This window comes from Kogia breviceps, chromosome 13 (assembly GCF_026419965.1).
Source record: "Kogia breviceps isolate mKogBre1 chromosome 13, mKogBre1 haplotype 1, whole genome shotgun sequence".
Taxonomy (NCBI): domain Eukaryota; kingdom Metazoa; phylum Chordata; class Mammalia; order Artiodactyla; family Physeteridae; genus Kogia; species Kogia breviceps.
Window position 1 is genome coordinate 10,572,964 of NC_081322.1, and position 9,899 is coordinate 10,582,862.

General features: G+C 42.6%; 1 pseudogene; it reads right to left on the minus strand.

Moving 5' to 3' along the window:
- Positions 1-4,732: 4,732 nt before the first annotated feature.
- Positions 4,733-6,180, minus strand: LOC131768224 (coiled-coil domain-containing protein 112-like; annotated as a pseudogene).
- Between the last annotated feature and the right edge of the window lie 3,719 nt (positions 6,181-9,899).

Here is a 9,899-nt window from a genome sequence, read left to right on the forward strand (position 1 = left end):
CAGAAAATACCTATTCACCTTGTGCACCACCTGGCAAAACCCCATCTTGGGGAAAAGAATTTGAAAAAGAATAGATACGTGTATATATGTATAAACTGAATCATTTTGCTGTACACCTGAAACTAACACAACATTGTTAATCAATTATACTCCAATACTAAAAAAAACAAAAAACAAAAAAACCACCATCTTGGATGAAGCCAACCCTCCACCTGCCTGGCCTCTGACCTGGATTGCTGAGTGCTAAAAAAAAGTCACGCAACAGAAACAAACCAAGTGCCAGAGCGCTTTGCTCCGTCTCTTTCCACAGACACGGGCAGGCCTCTTCCTTCCTTCACAGGAAGGAGAAGCTGTCAGTCCGGCACTTCCCCAAATTCCTGCCCCAACGAACGCATCCAACCGTAAGTACATCACCCGCCCCCTCCTTCCTCCTGCTGTGTCGGGGCAAGTGCCCTCTTCTGCAGAATCGCTCCCTGCCCTCTGGAGTCTCCCCTTCCACAACCTTCCTCTCCAACTGCTCCCTCATCACAGCCAGCTTGCCATCAGTCTTTGAGCACGAACACGTCCTCCTCACTCTATACCTGAGCACCACAAAAGGGCCCTTTGATCTGGTGTCACTGTTGGCTTGCTACCCACCTACCTTCCTCTCCTTCACCCCCAACTTCGGCATCCCCCAAGCCTGCTGCCACCGTGTTTCACCTTCCTGGGCCACACACACTGCTCTCTGGCTCCAGCCCCCATCAACCTCTGTGTCACCAGACCCAGTGGGGGCACCCATCCCCACCGGGCTTGCTTGACCTCTGCAGCATCGGATACAGCTGCTCTCATGCTGGTCCGATGGCTTCCTGGTGACAGACGCCTTCCTCTTTTGCCCCCTGTGCCCCTTTTTGCGCCTTCCTTTTAACTTTTGATTTGCCTTGGGATCCTATCCTGGTATCTCTCTTCACTTTTCACTGCACCTTTATCTCAAAGTAACTTAATGAGTTCTTGTGATTTCATTTGCCATCTGTAGGCCAAAAGCTTTTGAAATACTTTTGTATTTATTTTTTTCTAACAGTGAGACATGCACAGGAAATCAAACAGTTCTGAAAGTTTAAGAAAATTCTCTGCTCTCTTTCATGACCCTCACCCAGAGTCCCACAGATCAGAAGCACCCTCTTTATTTATGATGGTTGTCTCCATCACTCTAAATAGTATCATTTTATTCCTAAGTCATGATTTATCACATTTAGACAATTTCCCAATGTGAAAGGCGAAAATAAGGCTCACGGAACCCTCATTTCTTTCTCCTCTTCACTTTTGTATCCATCATTTTTATTCACTTTTTTCTATCCGTTATCCCTGTAGCTTTAAGTAATAAGAATTAAGTCTCTAAATTTTTTCCATCGAACTTCAACGGTATTTCTTAACTCCCCATTCTGTAAGATAAGAAGATGAGTGGTCCTGTCTTCCCTTCCCCTCCCCTTCCACCTCCCATCTTGCACCAAGTACACTGGACTACACGTTTTAACCTTTCCACCATAACCAAACCTCTTGCTTCATTTATAGCTTCATGCTAAAGGGTGGAGACCAAAAAACAAACATTACCATTACTCTGTAAATATTGTTCACAGTTGAGCAAAATAGTGGGCTGGAATTTTACTTCCTTCTCCAATTTCACGACCCCTATGCCACTGCTGGACAATCCCAAGCATCAAGGTCAGATGGATTACTGACCCCAATTACTTAAAATTATGCAACATTAGGTGACTAGACCTTTGGGGGTGATCATTTTGTAGTGTATACTGATGTCGAATTAACGTTGTACACCTGAAATTTATATAATATTACCTACCAATTTTACCCCAATTGAAAAAATTATGCAACATCCTAATTTCCTTCATTTTTTTTTTTTTTTTTTTTTTTTTTTTTTTTTTTTTTTTTTTTTTTTTTGCGGTACGTGGGCCTCTCACAGTTGTGGCCTCTCCCGTTGCGGAGCACAGGCTCCAGACGCGCAGGCTCAGCGGCCATGGCTCACGGGCCCAGCCTCTCCGCGGCATGTGGGATCTTCCCGGACCGGGGCACGAACCCGTGTCCCCTGCATCGGCAGGCGGACTGTCAACCACTGCGCCACCAGGGAAGCCCTCCTTCATTTTTAAATAATGACTTTCCTATATATCTTTGCCTAAAATTTTGAATTGCTTTCTTGATTCCCTGCATCCCTTGCCTTGCTCGTCTCCTTCACATTTTCAGACTCCACCTCCTATGAGTCCATGCACTTCCTTTGTCCCCAGACCTCCACTCTCCTATTCAGATCTGGCTGGCTTTGTCTTTAGTCTCCTGCATACCTGTTATCCCAGAACTTCGCTTTCTTGTCCTTCCGTGAAATCGGTCTCCCGAGTCTGTCTTCCTTTTTCTTGGTTATGCCTTTGTTTTCCTGAAGTATACATTCTCAGGTAACTTCTTTCAGAAAGGTATGTATGGGGCAAATGATCTGATTCTCTCCGTGTCGGAATGTCTGGGTTGGTTTGCTTTGCTTTCGCCCTTGCCCGGGAGTGTGGCTGAGCGTCATCTTCGAAGACATCCCTCCTCTGCCTTCTAGCCTCCGGGGATGCGGATGTCAGACCGATTCTCGCTCCTTACTAAATGAATCTTTCCCAAATGAAGCTCTTATAATCCTTCTTTATCTGGTGCTTCGAAGTTTCATACTGATATGTCTAAAGAACCGTCTTCTTCATTCATTTCCCAGCAGGTCCTGGAAGGCTCCTGGGGCTGCAGATGGCTCAGTTCACTCCCGGCGCTGGCCCGGTGGGCCAGAGCCATTCCCCCACACCAGTCTGATCCTCCTCCCAAGAGGCGCCGCCGCACTGTGATTTGGAGGAGGAGCGAGCCACAGCATCTGGGAGCACCGCGGTGTGCCTGATGGGTGGTGTGACCACGGTCCTGACAGAGGTGGTGGAACCGGGAATTCCGCCGGAGCACTTCCACTTCTCAACCTGGGCGTCCCCTGGCCCCGCGATCCCGTGAGAACTCCCACGATCCCGCGAGAACTCCCACGATCCCGCGAGCTCTGGCTTCTCTCGGCGAGAGTGGGCCTGCTGCTGCCACAGGGCTGACACCGGTATCCTCTGAAGTCTCCTGTCTTTTTTTTTTTTTTTTTTTTTTTTTGCGGTACGCGGGCCTCTCACTGCTGTGGCCTCTCCCGTTGTGGAGCACAGGCTCCGGACGCGCAGGCCCAGCGGCCATGGGTCACGGGCCCAGCCGCTCCGCGGCACGTAGGATCCTCCCAGACCGGGGCACGAACCCGCGTCCCCTGCATCGGCAGGCAGACTCTCAACCACTGCGCCACCAGGGAAGCCCAGAAGTCTCCTGTCTTGGACTGGATTTCCCAGGACACGGCACCTAGGTAAAAGCTTACTGCTGGAGAGTGTTTTGTCAGAGAAGCAGGGAAAGAAGACGGCATGTGGCGAGCAAGTTGGGGGAGTATGACTGAGAATGCCGCAGCCACTCGCAAAGCTGACGGCTGGGACCTATGGGACATCTGCACCAAAGAAGCGTGAAGCTGTGCATCTCCGCAGGGTCCCTCTGGAGGGGGCGTGTACCCAGTCCCAGTTCCTCTTGGTCAAGGATGGTCCCATGGGGTAGCTCCTCCACCGTGGCAGGTCACGTATTTCTTGGTACCAAGGAGTTCCTTGGCAACTACAAGGAATCCCTGGGGTCGGGGGCACGGTGCTGCCAGCTGTGCCCGTGGGGGACCTGAGGGGCCTGGGTGACAGTGGGCTCCTTTGTAGTAGCAGCAGCAGCAGCGACCCGATTCCATAACCATGGGACAGCGCCAGTCGCCCTGGGGGTGGTGCATAAGCCAGTTTCCGTGCAACTATTTTGGTAACTAGGATATTGTGGTCTGGTCCTTTTATTGTTTTGTTTTTCTCATTCAAATTTTTAACAGCTAAGAGCGCTTTCCAGGTCTCTGTTTATACTTTTCTCAGAGCATCCTTTTCTTGTTTTAAGGCAGTAATACTTTCTCAAGATCCGTGAGAATATTCGTTAGATCTTTAAAGTTTTCTGCTGTGGGGAGCAATCTGCATAGTGGTTAAGAGGATGGACTCTAGAACCAGACACAATGGGTTAGAATCTCAGCTCTGTTATGACTTTGTGGACTTGGGGAACTTTCTGTGTCTTAGGTATTTTTCTTTTTCATTTTCTTTCTTTTCCTTTTTTCTTCTCTTCAAACAAATGGATAATGTTTGTTATACAAAAGTTCACTAATTGCCAAGCTACCAGTTTGTTAAACTTAGAAAAAGTGTTAACTTATTTTATAACTCTAAGAAGAGAACTTTACATTTCTATGACTCAAGCTAACTGACATCCGGGTTCTAAAAGTTGTGAATCAGGGGTTTAAAAAACGTCACTCTAACATTGTCCCAATTAATTTTGATATGCTATAAAAAATTCTTCTAAATGTTTTGTGCATTAGGTGAAATAATGTTTCTAACATAAACTTATTTAAATAGCTTTGACATCAGTAATAGGCCAACCTGTAAACTAACTGCCTTCTTAGTATAAACAGGAAATAATAAGGGCAGTGTCAGTGTGGAATGTAATATCTGCCAGTTCACATGCAATGTACTGAATAATCAATTGATTAGGCTAATGCTATTTAAAGAACATAGTTGTTACTGTGTTTCCCAGAATAACTGAATATTAACGTTATCATCAACTGTATGCCAAGTACATTATCTCATATTCTTCTCTAGTCTCTTTGTCTGCAGATTGGAATAGCCCCATGTGGAATATGAAGCAGTGGCCCAGAACTTGATGATTCTACATCTTTGGGCCATTCTTTCCAACCTTTGGTAAGTTTTGTAAAGCCTAGAGGGATCTACTAACATTTTTTCACTCTTTTCTTGCTTTTCTTGTAATTTTTCGAGTCTTTTTTTGTTCTACCTTTACATTTTCCTTTGCCTATCTATCTAGAATTTTCAATTCAATTTTATGTAAATCTCTTTCTTGAAACCTGAAAATTTCATCAGCAACAGTTTTCTTTTTTCTGCCTTGTCTAATTTTTCACTTATTTCTTTTTCAAGCCTCACAAGGTCTTCCTCTTTTTAATTCTTCTTCTCAATGTAACGTAATAATAGTAATCTTTCTAAACTGGCATTGGTGCTCTTCTGCTACTTTTGCTCTTCCTTTTCTTTTTCTTTTAACTTCTTTTAAATATGAGAAACATATCTCATTGACATTTAGATACTTTTCTATTCTTTCCAAGCTTCAGCTGACAATTTATGATTATTCTTTGTTCCTGTTTTTCCTTTCATCATCTTCTTGTTTTTTGTGAAAAAGCATAGTTATATTCTCTATCTTTAACTTGACCGTTTCCTCTTTTTCTTTGCTGCTTTTAGCTTTCCAATTCTGAATAGATTTTTTCTTTTTTCTACAGTCAGAAATTTTTGTATAATTTCTCATGTTGTTGCACTTAATCCTGTGTTCTCACAGGATAAGGTTCTAGAATTTCTCCCATAAATATTGTCTTCTCTTTATGTTTGTTTCTCACTTTTACAAAGGTCTGATGATCAAAGTCATCCAGTGCCCTTGTTGCCCTCCTGTTTGCTGAAATAATTTTTCAAAATCTACCATTTCTGCTAGAAGAGTATGTGATGGTACTTTGTCTACATGAACCTTACTTGACATTGTTCTGAAAGCTCTCTGCATTTATGAGTGACCCAAAGTCCACATGTCAATTTTTCTGGAAATGGCAGTCAACTCAGTTTTAGTTGTTTTCTTTAATAAGCTCTTCATATATCAGTCTCTGCTCTTATCTAAAAGTGCTTATTGCATTTTCCAGTTTTTCTATTATTTCTGAGCTTTCAGCAAAATCAGGTCTAAGTGTCACTTGTTTTAATTGATGCTGAAGTCTCTTTACATCATTATGTATTTTGGCCAATTGTTGCTGGATTCTTGCTTTTTCAATTTTTCCTGCTGATAATTTATTTAAAATTCTTCAACCACACTATGCTCAATAATGAAGTCTTTTTTTTTTTGGTGGTAGAAATAACCGTTTACCTTTTTGTATAAATAAATTGATTTTTTTAATTTTCTGCTGCATGTAGGGTTTTTGCTTTTTAGTCCAACTAGATTTCTGCTTTCAGATTTGAACTTGAAAAGGTTGAATTCCATCCAAAGTACTAAAACATCCATCATTCTGTGTCATGACTACTGTGAGTGTGGCCATCTTTCTGGTAGAGTAACTAGGGCCACAGAGGGCGCACAGCCTAGGGTGTCATAGAAGGGGCAGTACAGAGCCAGCAGATAATTCCCTGCATGCAGACGTAGGACTGTGGATGTGCCAGAGGGAGAGGGAGAGCTGTGCCTTAGTTTCTTCATTCATAAAGAGGAGCAGAAAGACACTGAGCCCACCTCCTTCCACAGGCACAGAAAAACTGCAATGACATACAGAGCAACTGTTGATGAGAATGACCTGAAGACTTTCCATGACTAAAGGTTTAAAGAAGGCACCACAGCGAGTTGGCTAAGAGAGGTGGAGACACTATATATGGTCAAGACCCACACTCCCAGGTAGGTGATTCACAAATGAGGGGATAACCACAATTTCAGAGGTTCACCCCAAGGAGCAAGGGGTACAAACCCCACCACAGGCTCCCCAGAACATCTGGCTTTGAAGACCAGAAGGACTTGTATATGGGAGAGCCAGAGGGCTGTAATAAACAGACTCCTCTCTTAAAGGGCACACACAAAAATCTCACATGCTTTCAGGGAAGAAGCAGTAATTTTAAGTTAAGTAAGTGGCCTGGGTCAGACCCACTTGTTGTTTTGGGAAAGTGTCACAGGGAAGCAGGAGACAACTGTGACCCACCTGGGGATACAGACATGACTGCAGCCATATTTGGGAGCTTGTTCTACCATGAGGAAGTTGGTACTGCCAAGTAACATTTGGAGTCCTTTCTTAGCCTGTTAGCACTAGGGACTTGCCCACCCACCAGTAGGTGACAATAGCTCTGGCATGCCCCAGGCCACACAGCCCACTGCACCAGGACCTGGCACCACCAACCAGCAAGCTGGCATCAACCCTGGGGGCAATATACCAGGACTTGGTCATACCTACCAGTGGGCTGTCACCAGCCCTGGGGCCCCCTGAGCCTCACAGCCAGCTGCTCCAGGACCTGGCCCTGCCTATCAGTGGCTTGGAAGCCACTGCACAAGACAGAACCTGGTAGCAAACTGGGCAAGAGGCCAGCCGTGCGTTATCAGCACATCCAAAATAGTTGGCTGCACCGCAACTGAAGGGCCCACACAGCCCACACAGGGGCACTCTAGAGCATATAGCTCTGGTGACCAGAGGGAAGTGTGCTGCCAGGCATCATAAGATGACTCATACCTAAGGACATTTCTCAAGGATTGAACGCATAACCAATATATGTAATACACAAATAAGCAGAGAATTAGGCAAAATGACAAGACAAAGGAATATGTTCCAAACAAAGGAACACGACAGAATCTCAGAAAAAGAACTAAATGAAGTTGAGCTAAGCAATCTGCCAATAAAGAGTTCAAGGTAATCATAAAGATGCTCAATGAACTTGGGACACAGTGAGAAGTTTAACAAAGGGTTGGATACATAAATAACCAAACAGAGCTGAAGAATATAATAACTGAAATTAAAAATACACTGCAAGGAATCAACAGTAGATTAGATGATACAAAAGAACAGATAAGCAGTCTGGAACACAGAGTAGTGGAAATCTACCAGGCCAACCAAACAGAAAAAAGAATTTTAAAAAATGAAGATGGTTTAAGGAACCTCTGGGATAATATCAAGCATACAAACATTTGCATATACGAGTTCCAGAAGGAAAACCGAGATAGAAGAGCAGAGAAATTATTTCAAGACATAGTAGGTGAAAGCTTCCCTAACCTGGGAAAGGAAACAGACATCCAGGTCCAGGAAGCACAGAGAGTCCCAAACAAAATGAATTCAAAGACATCCACACCAAGACATACTATAATTAAAATGGCAAAAATTAAAGGTACAGAATCGTAAAAGAAGCAAAAGAAAAGCAACTAATCACTTACAAGGCAAATCCCATAATACAATCAGCTGACATTTCAGCAGAAACTCTGTAGGCCGGAAGGAGTAGCACAATATTTTTAAGGTGATGAAAGGAAAAAAAAAAAAAATAGAACCAAGAATATTCTACCTGGCAAGCTGTTATTCAGATTTGAAGGGACAGATAAAGAGTTCTATAGACAAGGAAAAGCTAAGAGTTCAGCACCACTAAACTGACTTTATAAGAAATATTAAAGGGACTTCTCTAAGTGGAAAAGAAAAGATTACAACTAGAAATATTAAAATTACAAAAGGAAAATCTCATTGGTAAAGGTGAATGTACAGCAAAGAAGTAGTACAACCACTTGTAAAGCTAGTAGGAAGGTTAAAAGACCTTTATAGGTGAAATAGTGAATAGTAAAATGATCTGAATTTGTATCCCAAATAAATAGTTAAGGGATAATACAAAACAAAAAGATATAAAATATGATGTAAAATACATTAAACATGGCTGGAGGGGGCGGGGAGTAAAAGTGCAGGGTTGTTAGAATGTGTTTGAACTTAAGAGCTCATCAACTGAAAATAATCATTCATATTTATACAGTAAGTCCCCTACATATGAGTTGCAAACTTTCAAAGGTGTAAACCTGTGTTCACACGTCCAATCACATAAGCTAGTTGACATGTCTGGTGTACATTGTCACATGTGTGCATCCTCTGCAAGTGGTTGTGCTTTTGTGTGCTTTATAGTACTGTACAGAGTACAGTAGTACAGTATCTTTATTTCAAGCCCAGGATGTCTGGAAGCAAGCATAAAAGCAGCAGTGATGTTGCTGGTACTGAACGTCAGGCATGAGTGAAATTGCAGCTTGCCCTCCATCTCCTATGGCTGGCAATCCTTCAGCTCTACCATCTCCCACCTCCTCTCCCTCTTCCAGTCAGTAACTCTTCTTGCCTGTTCACTGGATGCCAGCCCCTGTGTGCCAGCTGTTGTGCTGTACTACTGTACTTTTCAAGGTGCTGTACTGTAAGATTAAAAATGTTTTCTTTATTTTTTGTGTTTGTTTTTTATGTATTATTTGTGTGAAAAGTATTGTAAATGTATTACAGTACAGTACTACGTAGCCGATTGTGTTAGTTGGGTACCTAGGCTAACGTTTTTGGACTTATGAACAAGTCGGACTTATGAATGTGGTCTTAGAGCGGAAATCATTCGTATGTAGGAGGCTTATTGTATATGAACCTCATGGTAATCACAAATCAAAAACCTATAATCAATACAAACAAAACAAAGAGAAAGGACTCCAAGCATAACACTAAAGATACTCATCAAGTCAGGAGGAAAGAGCAAAAGAGGAACAAAACACTACCAAAACAACCAAAAACAATTAACATTTTGGCAATAAGTACATACTTATCAGTGATTACTTTAAATACAAATGGGCTAAATGCTCTGATCAAAAGACATACAGTGGCTGAATGGATACAAAAACAAGACCCATATATATGCTGCCTATTAGAGACTCACTTCACATCTAAAGGCATACACAGACTGAAAGTGTGGGGATGGGAAAAGGTATTCCAGGCAAATGGAAATGAGAAGAAAGCTGGAATAGCAACACTTATATTTGATAAGATAAACTTTAAAACAAAGACTGTAATAAGAGACAAAGAAGGACATTACATAATGATAAAGGGATCAATCCAACAAAACATAACAATTGTAAATATATATGCACCCAGCATTGGATCACCTATGTAGATAAAGCAAATATTAACAGACCTGAAGGGAGAAATTGACAGTAACAAAATAATATTAGGAGGCTTTAACCCTCTATTTACATCAATGGACAGA